Here is a 19,060-nt window from a genome sequence, read left to right as displayed (position 1 = left end):
CCGACGGATGTTGACATCTCATCGAAAGCAAACTTGCTGCCATCTGCTTCTCAAGTAAAAATAGCGAGCATCGATAGAGAGTGGGTTAATGATTCAGGTCCCCGAGTCTCGGCGGATCTGGCGGTGCCGTGCAAAACTTGAAAGCCCCTCACTAATGCCTCAGCATGTTCTGGTCAGTGGACCTTGTCCAAGTACTGGCCAGTTGAAACCACACACCGTGCAAGGGTGGGGGTGGGGTGGGTGGGAAGAGTAAGATTATCAACTTCATTGTGGGAAACAGAAAGGATGAGGTTTTATTTACTGGTGAGAGCTTCGAAAATGTTAGAAAATTGTGCTGCAGTCACTGACATGCAAGTGGAATTCAGTAAACCAGATGGTATTGCAGTATGAGTATGAGATTAATGGTGTTTTATACCCATTTACACTGTATAGCCTTGATCAGATTTATTGCCAGAGTACATACATGACATCACATACAACCCTGAGATTCCTGCAGGCGAGGCAAATGGAACTCAAAATTAGAATTCCTTTTCGGCTACCTCCACCAGAAACAATTATATGTTGTGAAACATGCATTGGTGTGAAATTGCAATTCTTGCATGATATGCGCCCATTAAATATAAACCTGGTAATATTGAATCAATAGCCACAAAACGAAAACATTCCAATGATTGGAGTCCTATTATGATCAAATAATGATTGTACTAGTTTTTGCAAGGTAATCATCATGGCCCCAGGAAATCACTGACAGAATTCCTCAGGGCAAGGACTTTGGTCCAATTATCTTCAGGTGCTTCATCAATGACTTTTCATCTGTCATTGTCGATGCTTTCTACAAGGCACAATTCTGGAGTGAGATGGAATACTTTCCACTTGCTTGGACAAGAGCAGTTCCAACAACACTCAAGAAGTTCAACGCATCCAGGAAAAAGCCATCCGCCTGATTTGACACTCCATCCTAAACATTACTACCCTCCACCATGTGATACCAATGCTGAATTATATGCCATTTACAAAAGACATTGCAGAGATTCAGTTAGTCTTTTCTTACAACAAAACTAGCAACTTCCACCATCATGCACAGGGGAACATGATCATCCTCACATTTCCCCAAGACAAATATTATCCTGACTTTGAAATAATTCATTGTCACTGAGCATGAATCATGGAACATCTACCCAACAGATTATTGAAGTACTTCAAGAACCTTCTCAATGCTTAGGATTTTCTAATTAAGCACAATTTTTTTAAACATGTGTATTGTTGAAATCAGCCATTCACAACAGAGGGGGAGGGCTTACAGCAACCCCGGGGTGGGGGAACAGCACATTTAGTTAAAGTCTTGTTTTCTTTTCACATAAATATCTTTTGTGCTTTTATGTAGTCAGTAGGAGAGAAGAACAGAAGAACCCAACAAGTGACTGCTTCACAGGGAAGGGGGCCCAGAAACTTTGAGCAGAGTCCTAGGGGGAAATGGCCAAAAAAGGTTGAGAATGGCTGATCTAAATGACATTGCTTAGCATTTACAAGTGTTGCATCTCTTGCATATCGAAAAGCAAAAGGTAACCTCAGGGCAAAAATGTAAAAGGGCCACTTTACAGCATAATGGTGATAGGGTTAAGGCTCTGAATTCATAATAAGGTGGATGATTTGAATGTGCAGTTAGCTGTAAATGACTATGATATAGTTGGGATCACAGAGACATGGCTTCAAGGGGACCAAGGCTGGGAGCTTAACATTCATGGATTTTCAATATTCAGGAGGGACAGACAGAAAGGAAAAGGAGGTGGGGTAGCATTGTTGGTTAGAGAGGAGTTAAAAGCAATAGAAAGGAAGGATGTTAGCTTGAATGATGTGGAATCAATGTGGGTAGAGCTGCAAAATGCAAGGGGGCAGAAGACGTTAGTGGGAGTTGTATATAGACCACCTAACAGTAGTAGAGAGGTTGGGGATGGCATTAAACAGGAAATTGGAAATGTGTGCAACAAATGCAAGGCAGTTATAATGGGTGACTTTAATCTCCATATAGACTGGATGAATCAAATTGGTAAGGGTACTGATGAGGACGATTTCTTAGAAGGTATACGGGATAATTTTCTAACCCAGTATGTTGAAGAACCAACGAGGGAACAGGCCATTCTAGACTGGGTTCTGAGTAATAAGGAAGGGTTAGTTAATAATCTTGTTGTGCGAAGCCCTTTGGGCAAGAGTGACCACAATATGGTGGAATTTTACATTAGGATGGAAAGTGACAGGGTCAATTCTGTAACTCAGGTTCTGAACTTAAAGAAGGATGACTTTGAGGGTATGAGACAGATTGATTAAGTTAGATTGGCAAATGTTACTTAAAGGATTAACTGTAGAAAGGCAATGGCACGCATTTAAGGATCACCTGGATGAAATACAGCGTTTGTTCATCCCGGTTTGGAAAAAGAATAACTCAAGGAGGGTACTACATCCTTGGATAACAAGGGAAATCAGGGAGAGTATCAAGTGTAAAGAGGAAGTGTATAGACTAGCCAGGAAAGACAGAATACCAGAGGATTGGGAGAAATTCAGAGTTCTACAGAGGAAGACAAAGGGATTAATCAGGAAAGGCAAAAGAGATTATGAGAGAAAGTTGGCAGGGAACATAAAAAAAATGACTGCAAAAGTTTTTATAGATATTTAAAGAGAAAGAGACTAATAAAGACAAATGTGGATCCCTTGCAGTCACAAACAGGTGAATTGTCATGGGGAACAAGGAGATGGCAGACCAATTACATAACTACTTTAGTTCGGTCTTCACTAGGGAAAATATGAATAATAGGGGACCATGGGGCTAATGTGATGGAAGGACTGGGGAAAATAAGTGTAAGTTATGAGGTTGTGTTGGATAAATTGAAGGGATTAAAGGTAGACAAGTCCCCAGGGCCAGATGGTCTGCATCCCAGAGTGCTAAAGAAAGAAGCCCATGAAATAGTGGATGCATTGTTGACAATTTTTCAGAACTCTTTAGATTCTGGAGTAGTTCCTGAGGACTGGAGGGTGGCTAATGTAACTCCACTTTTTAAAAGGGGATGGAAAGAGAAATCAGGAAATTATAGACCGGTTAGCTTGACATCGGTAGTGGGGAAAATGTTAGAGTTAGTTATTAAAGATGTGATTGTGGTGAATTCATTGGTCACAGCCAGCATGGTTTTATGAAGGGAAAATCGTGTCTGACTAATCTTATTGAATTTTTTGAGGATTTAACTAGTAGAGTGGATAGGGGAGAACCAGTAGATGTGGTTTACTTGGATTTTCAGAAGGCTTTTGATAAGGTCCCACACAGGAGATTACTATACAAACTTAAGGCACACGGTATAGGGGATATGGTATTGAGGTGGATACAGATAGGAAGCAAAGAGTAGGAATAAACGGGTACTTTTCGGAATGGCAGTCAGTTACTAGTGGGGTCCCACAAGGTTCAGTGCTGGGACCCCAATTATTTACGATATATATTAATGATTTAGATGAGGAAATAGAAAACAGTATTTCCAAGTTTGCAGATGACACGAAGCTGGGTGGGATTGTAAGCTGTGTAGAGACTGTTAAGAGTGTGCAGGGTGACTTGGACAGGTTGGGTGAGTGGGCAAATGCATGGCAGATGCAATATAATGTGGATAAGTGTGTGGTTATCCACTTTGGAGGAAAGAATGGGAGGGCTGAGTACTATATTAATGGTATCCAATTAGGAAAAGGGGAGATGCAAAGAGACCTGGGTGTTGCTGTGCATCAGTCATTAAAAATGGGCATGCAGGTGCAGCAAGCAGTAAAAAAGATAAATGGTATGTTGGCGTTCATATCAAGAGGATTCGAGTACAGGAGCAGAGAGGTATTGATGCAATTGTATAGGGCCTTGGTGAGACCTCACCTGGAGTATTGTGTTCAGTTTTGGTCTCCTTATCTAAGGAAGGACATCATTGCCATGGAGAGAGTGCAGAAAAGGTTGACCAGATTGATACCAGGGATGGGGGAACTTGCGTATAAAGAAAGGCCAGAACGACTGGGCCTGTACTCGCTGGAGTTTAGATGATTAAGAGGAGATTTAATAGAAATGTTCAAAATTCTTAAGGGATTTGACAGGCTAGATGCAGTAAGATTGTTCCCAATGTTGAGCAAGTCTAGAACCAGGGGTCACAGTTTAAGGATGTGACTTAAATAGTAGTCACAGTTGAAGTCCTTTAGGACTGAGATGAGGAAGAATTTTTTCACGCAGAGGGTGGTGAATTTATGGAATTCTCTGCCACAGTAAGTGATTGAGGCTGGTTCCATAGCTATATTTAAGAGAGAGTTAGATTTAGTATTTGAGACTAGGGGGATCAGGGGGTTATGGAGAGAGAGCTGGAACAGGGTACTGAGTGGATGATCAGCCATGATCAAAATGAATGGCGGTGTAGACTTGAAGGGCCAAATGGCCTATTCCTACACCTATTTTCTAAGTTCTATGTTCTATATTAGTTTCTGCTGGAATTTTTTTGTACTGTGCCTTGCTTTCCATTCTCCCTTCTAGGTTATAAAGGTTTTCTTTTAATCAATGACACTTGAGATCCTAATGAAAAAAAAATCTATCCATTTGAAGAGAGATAAGATTAGTGGGTAGTGTGGTTAGTAAAAGGAAAATGTATCTTAAATTAAAAAAAGATCAGATGTCTCTTGCCACAATACAGAGTCAAATTGCAAAAATTATTAGTTTTGACAGAGAAATGTGCTTGATGTCAAGGCAAGGTATAAACTTTATAAAGCTTTTGCAAGTGGTTTTGTTTTTTTATTGTTTAAACTAATGATGTACATGTGGCTTCTTGCAGCACAGAACAGGCCCTTTGGTCCATGCTGTTGTGCCATTCTATATACTGCAAACCTATTCAACTAATTAAACCTTCCCTACCTCACACCCATAACTCTCTTATTTTTTTTCTTGCATCCATGAGCCTGTCTTAAGAGTCTTTCAAATGTCCCTGTTGTACCAATCTCTCCTACCATCTCTGGTTATACATTCTGGGCACCCACTACTCTCGATGGGGGGGGTGGGGGAACATACCCCTGATGTCTCCCTGAAAATTTTTTTTATCCTCATCTTGTGCAGATGTCCTCTGGTGTTTGCTGGTCTCACCCTGGAAAAAAGGTGCTGGCTGTCCAATCTATCTATGCCTCTCATAATCTTCAAGACCTCTTTTAAATCACTTCTCATCCTTAAATTTTAAATTTATTAAATTTAGACATACAGGATGGTAACAGACCATTTCAGCTCACGAGTACAACCTCGGTATGTTTCAAACGGTAGGAGGAAACCGGAGCCCCCAAAGGAAACCCACACAGACACAGGGAAAATGTACAAACTCCTTACAAACAGTGCGGGATTTGAACCCAGATCCCAATTGCTGACGCTGTAAAGGCGTTGTACTAACCGCTACACCAACCATGCTGCCCCTTCTTCACTCCAAAGAGAAAACCATACCTCAGAAGACACATTCTCCAATCCAGGCAACATCCTAGTAAATCTCCTCTGCACCCTCTCCATAGCTTCCACATTCTTCCTATAATTAGGCAACCAGAACTGAATACAATATTCCAAGTGTGGTCTAACCAGAGTTTCATCAACGAGTTTCTTTTCTGATATTATCAGACTCTTGAACGGACCCCGATCTGTAAAATATGATGCCCTCTTCATTGTACCTTTCTCTATATCCTGCAATTATTGCCTTGCTGTAACCACTATAATTTGCTTTCCATTCATCTTACTAACCTCTTTAAACTTTACTCACTTGCTCGTGGCAACAGAAATAAACCAGAGATTACAATCTTTTGAGTTCTCTTGAAATGGCTAATGAGCTCCCTGAACTCCTGTTGCAGCACCTCATCCTTTCTCCCTCTAGTGTTGTTCCCCTTCCTAATATCCTAAAGCCTGAAACATGTTAACTTTACCAGCAGGAGGGCTGGATTCTGGATTCTAAGCCTTCATTCCCAACTTTTGTTTTCTGAACTGTTAGTCTATTTTACCACACAATTCAAAAATTGAAAGTTTGTATGGCATCTGTAGATAGAAAGAAGGAACATTTTTCCTCCTTCAAGAAACCTGATCAGGAATCAATGAGGTATTGTCTGACTAGCCAAGACGAAACATCTTGAATAATGAATTCAACTGTGAAATTGTCTTGTGTGTTTGACAATATACATTATAAATATTAAAATAATGTTAACTATTAAGCTTACATTTTAAAAAAGACTATAGTGTTAACCATTAGGCTTTTGGACACAAACTTCCATTTTCTGCATGCAATTCTGATATATTAAGTCATGAATAAGCCAAATTATAAGGAAGCATTTTGTGTCAATGTGCAAAAATTTTTCATGTTTGTAAATAGTTATCCATAGGTCTTTTGTGTTAAAAAGATTTTAGAATTCAAGATTCCTTTATTGTTATGAAATAAAATAGATGTAATATTACACAAAATTTGGTTTAATCTATCGTAAGGCAGACAGATTCGCCATCAGTAGAAATTGCTGGGTGCCTCATAGTCAGAGAAGAAGAAGCAAAAAAAGAGTCTCCACAGGGTCACTGAGTGTCCATCAATTTGCCGCCAGTGCTCACGCAGCCACACAGATTCCAGTCCAAACCATCAGCAACCCAAGCTCCAGATCCGAACTTCTGACACGATCAAGAAACCTTCAGCAGCCTCAGCACCCTCACATCCCGGTTTCGATACCTAGTATCCCTTCAGTCAGTCCGCTGCCTGGTATGAGTCCTTTGACCGCAGTCGCCAGTGGCCCTCAGCCTGTGTGAGTTCCTTGCCTCGAGTTGCTAACAGCCGCCTGTGTGTTCTTCAGCCGTAAAACCCCTCACTGGTCCGCTGCCATGGTCACAGTCCCACAGGGTCGTCTCCTCTGCTTCTCTTTCTCAAACAGGGTTTGGGTGGGGGGGGGGGGGTGGAAGTGGTACATTTATGCTGAACCAGCAGGATTTCCAATTTGTACCATGCCACTAAAATCAAATATGTTACAACTGAACACATTTTTTAAACTACTTTCATTTAGCATGTAGTTTGAATCATGTAATAGATTGAAGGAGCATTTCACATAGGTAAACTAATTGGTTGCACAAATCAGAAAAAGGAAAAGATTTGGTTTTTAGCGTGGTCACTTGGTTTTGTGGAGTCAGATGATATAAATTGCAACTTCTGGTACTCTAATAAATAAGTATTATGTGCCTTGTTTAGACTTCTGCATCAATGGAACATTCAAATATAACGTGTCTACTCCTATATTTGGGAATTTGAGACAGATGGCAAGTAGAAAGTTTTAATTTGTGCTTTATATAATTGAATAACTTTTTATTACATGTTTAGATTTTAGTTAATAGTTTTACGGAGTGAACATTATCAGCATTATAATTTTCTTTTAATTCTTTGTAAAAATTTACCTTGTATTATTTGAAAAGATCCACTTTACAAGCTTCGTAATTTACATGAATAATACTGGATAAACAGTTTAAAGAGGAAGGAATTTAAAATTAAAATTAAATAATGTTTACTTGTTCAAATTAATCATTGCAAATAACATAGCAAAGAGAGCACAGTACAAATAAAATAAAATTACCAGAATGTATTGTGGAATAGGTTGAATTTGAATTCGAAAAGTAAAACAATTTTTTTTTTATTGTCATACTTTGAATGCTCAAAATTGACAAACAATATATTGATTGAACCAGTCAGCTCAAATGCACAATTTACTTGCCAATTCCACACATCACCCTTCCCAATTATCAACCTGTTTGCCAAAATTGTGATTTTATTCCTCACCCCTGACCAACCCTCAACGGCTGGTTCTCCTTCTCATCTTTTTGCTAATTATACAAGCCAATCTGTTTCTTGATGCTGGGCTTTATCCTTCTTCCTGTTGATTGACCCTGACCAACACACTCAAAATTCCAAATCCTTACCTCCCTACAATTAATAGGCTCTGACCCAGATATAGAGCCAGATGTTTCCACAACTGTTTGAGAGTTTTCAACTGTGTGGAATTTTCTTCGAACAAACATGCTGCTATGAAAGTTACATGTTTATATTAGAAGAAAATTAATCTCTACACCTGTGGATATATACCGTTCTTTTTGAGAAGATCAAGCAAACAATAATATGTAGACACTTTAAAACAGTATAATTCTATTTATTATTTCTACTTGAATCCTAGTTGGATTCTAGTTGTAGTAACCTTCCTCAAAATAAATGCACCAGATAGTTTGGTATTTTCTCATGTCAGCCTAAAACTATTTCAAAGGTGAAGCTTTCGATGGAGTAGTGGCCGGTCAGGAAAACCAACCCTCTTCAGGAAAATAGGAAAAAAGTTAGGAGAAAGCAAAGCAAAACAAAAATAAAATATAAGAAATAGAAGATAAAGATACAGAGAAGAGAAAAGATGGCTTCCAAGAAGGAAAAAGTAAAAACAACTGGGGTAAAAAAGAAGTAGAAAAGAAAGAAGAAGGCTTTACCTGCACGGAGGAACAGGACATTGTGGTGGCGAGGAGCGCTCGACCCTCGAGGTCAGTGCCTGCCCTGCGGAGTCGCGACCCACCAGCCGGTGCACTACAAAAATGGCTCTCGGAGCCAAACAAAAGTACACAACTACACATGCACAAGGAGTTGCCCATGTGCAGTGCACAATCAAAGGAGAAAGAGGACACCGGCGGGAGGGGGGCTCAGCAGAGGAGTGGGCTGTCACAGAGCGAATAGCTTGAGGGACGCCCGACACCAAGGCACTCAGCTGGAGGATGAGGAAGGCAGCAGAAGAGGGAGCGATGAAGCAGATGTGGATGATAGACGGAGGGATGACCGACAAGAAGACCAACGTCAGGAAGCACAACAGACGAGCAGCCCAGGAGGGGAGGACCAGCAACAAGAGGCCCAGCAAGAAGAGGCCTCACAAAGAGATACAAGCAGCTCATCAGGAAAAACAGAAGGGACACAGACACAAAGAAGAGAAGAAGAAGACACAAACACAGATACAGACACAGAAGAGGAAGAAGACCACAGAGAAATAGAAGGTAAAACTGATGCACAAAGAGAAATAGAAGGTAAAACTGATGAACAGAATATAGATAAAGTCTTTTTTGAAGAACAATTGAGATCAATAAAAGAATGATTGTCATTAGAGTTTATTGTAATTAAAAGGAAAATGAAAAGACTAGAAGATCAAATGCAAAGGTTAGAACTGGTACAGAAATAGGGAAAAGAGTAGAGAATGTGGAAGAGCGGGAAACGACTGTAGAAATGGAAGTAAATGACTTGAGAGAAAAATTGGAAGAAGTGACAAAAAAATTAAAGAGACACAAGAGTTGTTATCTCAGAAAATTGATATGTTGGAAAATTATAGTAGGCGAAACAACATAAAACTAGTGGGCCTGAAGGAGGGTGAAGAAGGCACAGACATGAAAGAATTTATAAAAGGATGGATTCCAAAGGTCCTAGGAATGACAGAAATGCAGGAAGAAATGGAAATAGAAAGGGCACACAGAGCATTAACTCCGAAACCACAGGCACATCAAAAACCAAGATCCATCTTAGTAAAATGTTTGAGACACACGACAAGAGCAAATATACTGGAACGGGCAAGGAATAAAGTTAGAGAAGATAATAAACCATTGGAATACAAGGGTCAAAAAATATTTTTTTTACCTAGACATAAGTTTTGAACTCTTAAAGAGGAGGAAGGAGTTTAATACAGCAAAAGTGATTTTATGGAAAAAAGTTTACACATTCATATTAAGACATCCAGCCGTATAGATTAGCTCAATATCTGCCTAAAATTATACATGGTGATCAAACGGGACTTATAAAAAAATAGGTATGCGTCAGATAATATTTTACGGTTAATAACTTTGATAAATAAATCTAAATTTCAGTTGAATTATCCAATAGTGGTTTCATTGGATGCAGAAAAGGCTTTTGATAGAGTGGAATGGAAGTTACTGTTCAAAGTACTTGAGAAATTTAGTTTTGGTTCTTCATTTATTGGATTGATAAAGGCTTTATATAATAGCCCGAAGGCTAGAATTGCTGTTAATGGCCAAATTTCAGAATCTTTTAGTTTGACAAGATCTACTAGACAAGGATGTCCGTTGTCACCTGCTTTATTTGCTATAATTATTGAACCTTTAGCACAATTAATACGTCAAAATGAAAATGTTAAAGGTATGAGGGTTCTGAATGAGGAATACAAGATTAATTTATTTGCTGATGATGTTTTATTATATTTGGTGGATCTGGATACTTCTTTACCTGCAATTCAAGAATGTTTAGAAATTTATGGCCAATTATCTGGTTATAAAGTAAATTGGGCTAAAAGTGAAATTTTGCCAATTTGTAAAGATGATTATTCAGTGTATAAAAATATTACAAATTTGAAGTGGACTACACAAATTAAATATTTAGGAATTAATGTTGATACGAAATTTCAAGAATTATACTCAATTAATTATCTTCCTTTAATAAAAAGGATTAAATTAGATTTGATTAGGTGGAGGGATCTGTCACATTTGTGGCCCGAAATGTGAAGTTAATAAAACATTAAACACAAGTTTTATCAGGTAAACTTCTCAGTGGCTTTTTATTTTCCCGTTCCCTTTGTTCTCCTGCTTGTGTTCTTATCTCTCTCTCTCATACCACGTGACTTCCGGTACATCTCATACATATTCATTATCATGACATCCCTCCTTTAATCAGAAATAAACTTTACCTTCACTTACCAATATCCCTTGGAAACATACAAACATCGTAACTAATGGTAATACTATAACTCAACTACATAAAGTTTACTTCCTACAGCACTCATACATGCACTTTATGATATAAGATTAAATATTGTCCCAAAGTTCTTATTAAAACTATGGCACAAAGTCTTCGTATCGTTTGGGCGCTTTCCGGTTTCGTTTCGGCCTGCCTGCGATATTGTCGCCGCTTCTCGGTTGTTCACTCTCAGCATCGGCAATACTGCTCGCCACGGCTTCGGGTGTTTCTGGCGCTCTAGTCACTTCATCAGGAGTGCTGGTAACTGCCTCTGGAACATCATCAGGTCTCTCAGTTTCAGCATCTCGTATTGGTCTTTCAACCTCTTCGCTCGATGTATCTCTGGACTGGTACCTTTTTACACCTGATACATTTCTCTTATACAGGACTCCAGTCGGAGACTTGACTGTCACCATACTGCCACTTCTGGATACGACAGTATAGGGTTGATGGTAATAAGGTGTGTCTAGCTTACCACCAGTTTCATGCCTCACTAGAACATTATCTCCTGGCATGATGTCTGAGTACTTGGCTCCACGTTTCGAATCTGTGTACAGCTTTGCTGCACCTTTCTTTTCAGCATCATGGTCCCTCATCTCCTGGTCGTCTCGGATTTCCTTTATTTCTGGCATTTTTGTGCGGATTTTTCTCCCAAAAAATGCTTCTGCAGGACTTTTTCCAGTGGTTGCATGAGGCGTTGCTCGATAGACAGCCACATAAGATAGCAATGCTTCTTGCCAATTTTGTCCTTCTGTGTGTGCAATTCTCAATCGTTTTTCAATGGACTGATTTTGTCTCTCTACTTCTCCGTTGGCTTGCGGCCATTTCGGAGTTACTTTATGATGGTGGATACCTGTGGTCCTCATGTATTCCGCAAATGTCTCTGAAATGAATTGTGGACCATTGTCAGAGTATAATGTAACAGGTAATCCATATCTTGCGAATATCTCTGCTAACGCTTGTATTGTTTTTTCAGTGGTTATGGACTTCAACACCACGTACTCATAGTATCTGCTGTAGTAATCTATCACTACCATAATTGATTCACCCGTCGGTAAAGGTCCAAGAAAATCAACAGCTACGTCGATCCATGGTCCTGTGGGAAGTTGCGTACTCCGGATCGGTTCTGGCGAATTACTCCTACTTGTGATTTGACATCCGTGACAAGTTTTAATAAATTTCTCTGCATCCTTATCACAACCTGGCCACCATACCTTGGTTCTGAGGTTTTGCTTGGTACCAACAATGCCTAGGTGTCCTTCATGCACTAAGGATACGATCTTCGGTCTCAATCTTTGCGGTATCACCAATCTGCAACCTCTTAATACACACTGTCCGATGCAACAAAGTCATCTCTAATGGGAATGTAAGCCTTGTGAGTACACTTGTCCCATTGTCCACTCTGTATGCATTCTCTTACTTCCATGAGTTCTGGATCATGTTCGGATTCTCTCTCGACTTTCTTCGTAGTCACAGCTTTCGGTGTCGCCTGAATAGCTACGAAGCGTACAAAGCTCTCTGTTTCTGTTCCCAATTCTGACTTGGATTGTGGACCACCAACCTTTACCAATCTGGACAGCGGATCTGCAATGTTTGTTTTCCTTGCAATGTGGATTACTTTATATTTGTAGGGTTGTAGTCTGAGTACCCATCTCTCTATTCTGGCACATGGTTTGGATCTAGGTGCATAGATCACCTCTAATGGCTTATGATCTGTGATGAGTTCAAATTCAATGTCGTATAAATATGCATGGAACCTCTCACAGGCCCATACAAGTCCGAGTGCTTCTTTCTCTGTCTGAGAGTATCTTCTTTCCACATCTGATAACGATCTGCTGGCATAGGCAATGATTCTTGGTCCTCCATCATGCATCTGGACCAACACGGCTCCTAAACCAACCGGGCTGGCATCCGCTATGACTTTGGTTGATGCCGCCGGATCGTAATATCCAAGAGTTTTTGCATCTGTCAGGCTTTACTTCAGCGCTGTGAACGCTTTCTTCTGCTCAGATCCAAAATGAAATGGTACACCTTTCCTGGTTAGTTTCCTTAGTGGTTCTGCCACTGTAGCGAAATTAGGAATGAACTTTGCACAAAAATTGACTAATCCCAGGAAACTCCTCACCTCTGTTGCGTTCTGAGGTGCACGTACCTCTGCAATAGCTTTCACCTTGGCCTCTGCAGGGTTTAGTCCTTCCCGTGTAAGTCTGTGTCCCATGAAGTCCATTTCTGACACACCGAACTGGCACTTGTTTCCATTCACGGTAAGGCCTGCCTCCTGTAGTCTAGATAGTATTTGCCTCAACCGTTTGTCATGTTCTTCCTTCGTTGGTGCATGGACTATGATGTCGTCAGAAATGTTGGCAACTCCAGGAATGCCTTGAATCACTCGATGGATTTCATACTGGTAGATCTCCGAAGCTGCATTAATTCCAAATGATAGTCTCTTGTAACGATACAATCCACAGTGAGTCACAAATGTTGTCACATCTCGGGAACCTGGATCCAGCTCTAATTGATGATAACCCCATTTCAGATCAATTTTTGAGAATACCTTGCTGGTAGTTAGTTCTTGAAGTATTTCTTCCACTGTTGGTATAGGGTGTCGTTCTCTAATTATAGCTTCATTGGCCATTCTCATGTCAACACATAGTCTTATGTCACCCTTTGGTTTGGGCACAATCACTACGGGACTGACCCATTGGAACTTTGGAAGTTGTACTCTTCCTCTTCTGGTCTGCATTGGACTTGCTTTTGCACTTCTTTGCAAAGTGATCCTTACCTCCACACTTTTTGCAAACTTTGCCTTTGGCCGGGCAATATGGGTTTTTTCCAAAGTGACCTCGGTTTCCACATCGACAACACTCCACGTCCTGTGTCAACGTACATCTTGGCTGGTTATGGTGATGTGAGAGCCTCTTAATTTGCTGGCTTGAGTTGTCTTTCAGGGTCATGGTATGAAATTGCCCTTCAACAGCAACAATGGTTAAAGCATCAGTGAGTTCCAACTCACTCCCTCTTTCCAGTAGACGTCTTCTGAGTTTATCTGATCTGCAGTGCTGTACGACTTGATCCAATAATTGGTTGTCCAAATCAGCTGGCATGTAATTGCATCCAACAGCTAGCTTGCGTAGTCTCGTCATGTACTGAGCAATTGTCTGGCCATCTTCTTGTCTCGTTTTCCGAAACAAATGGCGTTGAAATGTAGCATTCGGTGTCACTACATAGTGTGCATTTAATGCATCTACCGCTTTCTGGTACTCATCCTTTCTTCCAGTATTTAAAAGTGTCTTAAATGTTTCCCGAACTGCAGGTCCAGCAGTGAAAAGAAGTTACGCCCTTCTCTGCGCTTTTTGTTCAACTGTACCGGTATCTAGAAATAGGCCACGACTGTCGGCGTAGGATTCAAATTCTTCCAGCCATGCCTTCCACTTCACACTTACAGTGCTTGCATTACCCGTTGGGTCAAAATGAGCAATTCCACTATGCATTAGAAAGTCACCGTCTGCACCAGCCATGAGGAAATATTCCAGCCCCAAAAGTACTGAGACAAGAGAAAATTCTTATCACCTTGAAGTTATCTGTAATCCTCTGTAATCTTGTTTAGTCTTTAATTTTCTTCAAGCTTCTTTTATCCTCGTCGCCAATGTCACATTTGTGGCCCGAAATGTGAAGTTAATAAAACATTAAACACAAGTTTTATCAGGTAAACTTCTCAGTGGCTTTTTATTTTCCCGTTCTCTTTGTTCTCCTGCTTGTGTTCTTATCTCTCTCTCTCATACCACATGACTTCCGGTACATCTCTTACATATTCATTATCATGACAGGATCTACCTTTGGGTTTACTAGGGAGGATTAATACCATAAAAATGAATATTTTTCCTAGAATACAATATCTGTTTCAATCAATTCCTTATTTTTTTTTTAAAAAGTTTCTTTAAGGACTTATATAAAGTGATTAGAGAATTCTTATGGAAGGGAAAATTTCCGTGAGTAGCAATGAGAAAATTGATGTGGGATTTTCAATTTGGAGGTTTAAGATTACCGAATTTTCAGCATTATTACGAAGCAGCTCAATTTAAATTTCTTAGTGCATTAATGAATATGGATGACCCACCTAGTTGGGTAAAGATAGAAATGGCGGTTATTTTAGAAAAATTTCCTCATGAGTTTTTGTTTCGATGGAATAAAATTTTACTACAAACTTATGATGTGCCAATATTGAAACATTTATTGAATTTATGGACAAGTAAACTTAAAAAATTGGGACTTAAAAATATATATTCTGGAAGATAGCCATTATATAATAATCAACTTGTTCGTTTTACGGTCTCCAATGCCACTTTGAAACAATGGGAAAAGAAGGGAATAAAAAATTTATCTGATTGTTTTTCTGAGGGTTGTTTTTGTTCCTTTGACGAATTACAAAGGAAATATGGTATTAGTGGAAATTCTATATTTGTATATTATCAATTAAGATCTTTTGTAAAACAGTTATGTGGTCGACATATGATTTTATTACCTGAATCTAGTTTTGAAGAATATGTACTTTCAATACCAAAAAAGGGATATCTATCTGATCTGTATTGTATTTTACAAGAAATTGATAGTAAAAAAGACTGGGATAAAGATAAGTTGAAATGGGAAAAAGATTTAGGACATAAAATAGCTGAAGAAGCCTGGATGGAAATTTGTCAGAATAGTATTCGGAAATTAATTAACGCTAGACTAGCGATGATTAATTATAATTTTATTCATCAGCTATATTTAACGCCGGAGAAATTAAAAAAATTTGGTCTTAGTAAGTTGGATTCTTGTTTTCCGTGTGATCAGACGGCCAATACTTTTTTGCATACTGTTTGGCTTTGTGATCGATTGCAACAGTTTTGGAAAGGTATTCAATCTATTTTTCTTCTTTTCTTCTTTGGCTTGGCTTCGCGGACGATTATATGGAGGGGGTCAAAGTCCACGTCAGCTGCAGGCTCGTTTGTGGCTGACAAGTCCGATGCGGGACAGGCAGACACAGTTGCAGCGGCTGCAGGGGAAAATTGGTTGGTTGGGGTTGGGTGTTGGGTTTTTCCTCCTTTGCCTTTTGTCAGTGAGGTGGGCTCTGCGGTCTTCTTCAAAGGAGGTTGCTGCCCGCCAAATTGTGAGGCGCCAAGATGCACGGTTTGAGGCGATATCAGCCCACTGGCGGTGGTCAATGTGGCAGGCACCAAGAGATTTCTTTAGGCAGTCCTTGTACCTTTTCTTTGGTGCACCTCTGTCACGGTGGCCAGTGGAGAGCTCGCCATATAACACGATCTTGGGAAGGCGATGGTCCTCTATTCTGGAGACGTGACCCACCCAGCACAGCTGGATCTTCAGCAGTTTTTAACAGTTTATATAATATCCATCTTGTATTAGATCCCGATATATTTTTATTAGGGAACATGCAATCATTAATTGATTTAGGTTTAGAGGATTATCAGATTTCCTTTATCTATTTAGCTTTAGTCGTGGCTAAGAAATGTATAGCACTTACTTGGAAAGATGAAAATATACTAACTTTAGATAAGTGGTATTTGGAGATTAAATTTTGTTTGACTATGGAAAGGATATCTTTTTCAATTCAGGATAGGATGTCTTTTTATAAGTTAAAGTGGACTCCGTTTGCTAATTATGTGCATTTAAGTTTGATTTAAATATATGTTTAAGCGTGATATTTTAGTATTGATTTAAAAAAAAATTTTTGATGTTAGAATTTTTTTTTAGGTGAAGTTTTATCTCTTTTTTTTGTAAGTGGGTATTTTTTTCCATATATAATATTGTTAATTTTATTAACTCTTCACTCTTTATTTTTGGGGGGGAGGGTTGGACTAATTTTAAGTTAGATTACTAATATTGTGTTACAATTAATGGGGGGGGTTATTTTGTGTAGTTTTCTGATGTAATATTGTAATCATACCATTTTAATTTTTTAAAATTTTTCTTTAAATGTAATTCTCTATTGTATTCATGTTATAAAATTTAAAATAAAGTCTTCAAAATAAAAGACATCCAGCCGTGCTTAAAATATTTATACCCAGGGAGCAAAACAGACTGTTCTCGGATCCAGAGAAAGCACAAGAATTCGCAGAATGTTTGCAGGACAGGAGAAGAGATGTAACAAGAATGAAGAACGACGATAAAGTATATATAAAGATGTAAAAACAATGTATATGTAAATAACTAAAGAGGGAAAAGAGAAGGGAAGGAAGGAAGGGGGGAAAGAGAGAGAGCTTTGTTATATGTGTTTTTTTTTAAAGTGTTTTCTGGAGAGGGCTGGGTAGAGGGGGAATAACAGTCACTGCAAAATCAGTTGACTCTGCGAACAAGATCGCAATCCAAATGAAAAGGGGATATGGGGAAACTCAGAGATGGGGGGGTGAATGACTTTTGGGGTTAAGGTATTAGTGGATGTGGGAACTGCGAGGGTACTTTATGTCTTAAATGTGTTGTCGTACATTAAGTGTAATAAGAGAAAACTAAGAGATGAAAATGGAGAAAAGGGATATGTAGGTTGCGAAGAGTTGGAAAAGAAGTATATGCAAGATATAAGATGGCCATGTTGAACTATATGACTATAAACATTAATGGAATACATAACCAAATTAAAAGGAAGAGGCTACTAAATTTATTGAAGAAGGAAAAAAATAGAGCATTTGTGCAGGAAATGCATCTAACTGAAGCAGAACATAATAAACTAAAGAGAGACTGGATAGGACACGTAATGGCAGCATCCTATAATTCAAAAGCTAGAGGTGTAGCCATGCTAGTTAATAAAAATGTACCAATCTGGCAGGGAGGTATGCCATGATAAAGTGTCATATATACTCAGAATTTTGGAATTTGCTTAATAATATATGCACCTCATGAGGAGGATCAAAAATTTATGCAGGATATTTTTTGAAGATTGCAGACACACAAGGAAATATATTGATAGGAGGGGATTTTAATCTTAATTTGGACCCTATGTTGGATAAAACTGGACAAAAGACAAGTAAAAAGAATAAAGTAGCCAAATTTATGGTTAAATCAATGCAGGAAATGAAACTTATGGATATATGGAGGAGGCAACACCCAAGAGAGGAGGAATTTTCATATTATTTGAGTAGGCACAAAACTTACTCAAGGATTTATGTTTTTGTTGTCAGCCCATATTTATGGGAGAGTCAGGAAAACTGAATATAAAGCTAGACTTTTTTCTTTGGCTTGGCTTCGCAGACGAAGGTTTATGGAGGGGTAAATGTCCACGTCAGCTGCAGGCTCGTTTGTGGCTGACAAGTCCGATATCGGATCATTTACCCCTATTATTAGCAATAGAACTGGAGAACATCCCACCAAGAACATATAGGTGGAGGTTAAACTCCATGCTTAGATGGAGGTTAAACTCCATGCTACATAGAAGTCTGGAATTTAGGGAGTTTATTGAACGCCAAATTAAAACATATTTTGAAATAAACACAGGATCAGTGAAAGACAAATTTATATTATGGGACACAATGAAAGCCTTCATAAGAGGGAAGATAATAAGTTGTGTGACAAAGATGAAAAAGGATTACAATCTGAAAATAGAGCAGTTGGAAAGGGAGATAGTAAGAACAAAAAAGGAATTATTAAAAAGGGATGAAATAACAAAAAGGAGAGAATTAGCGGACAAAAAAATTAAATACGGAACATTACAAACGTACAAGGTGGAGAAGAACATAATGAAAACAAAGCAAAAGTATTATGAACTGGGAGAAAAAACACATAAATTATTAGCCTGGCAACTTAAAACAGAACAAGCTAAAAGAACAATACTGGCATCAAGGAAACAGGACAAACAAATTACATCTAATCCAACAGAGATTAATGAAAATTTTAAGGAATTTTATGAACAGTTGTATCAAACTGAGAACAAGGGGAAAGATGATAAAATAGAGGAATTTTTAGCAAAAATTGAACTCCAAAAATTGCAAGAAGTGGAACAAAACAAACTAATAAAACCATTTGAAATAGAGGAAGTACAGGATATATTAAAAAATCTGTTTTAAAACACCTGGAGAGGATGGATTTCCAATATAATTCTATAAAACATTTAAAGAGTTATTAATTCCTCCTCTCCTGGAAGTAATGAACAAGATTGAAGAAACACAAAACTTGCCAGATTCATGTAAGACAGCAATAATTACAGTAATACCAAAGATGGGGAAGGATCCATTAACACCAGCATCATATAGACCAATATCTCTACT

At 38.8% G+C, this 19,060-nt stretch overlaps 1 protein-coding gene and 1 long non-coding RNA gene across 3 annotated transcripts in view; one reads left to right on the top strand and one right to left on the bottom strand.

Annotated features, from left to right (window-relative positions):
* tpcn1 (two pore segment channel 1) overlaps positions 1-19,060 on the top strand; it is a 104,005-nt gene that overhangs the window by 262 nt on the left and 84,683 nt on the right. The window lies entirely within an intron of this gene.
* Positions 1-19,060, bottom strand: part of LOC138761299 (uncharacterized) — a 217,453-nt gene that overhangs the window by 188,759 nt on the left and 9,634 nt on the right. The window lies entirely within an intron of this gene.

This window comes from Narcine bancroftii, chromosome 4 (assembly GCF_036971445.1).
Source record: "Narcine bancroftii isolate sNarBan1 chromosome 4, sNarBan1.hap1, whole genome shotgun sequence".
Lineage (NCBI taxonomy): Eukaryota > Metazoa > Chordata > Chondrichthyes > Torpediniformes > Narcinidae > Narcine > Narcine bancroftii.
Note: the sequence above shows the minus strand (reverse complement) of the source record. Positions and strands in the feature narration are given on the sequence as shown.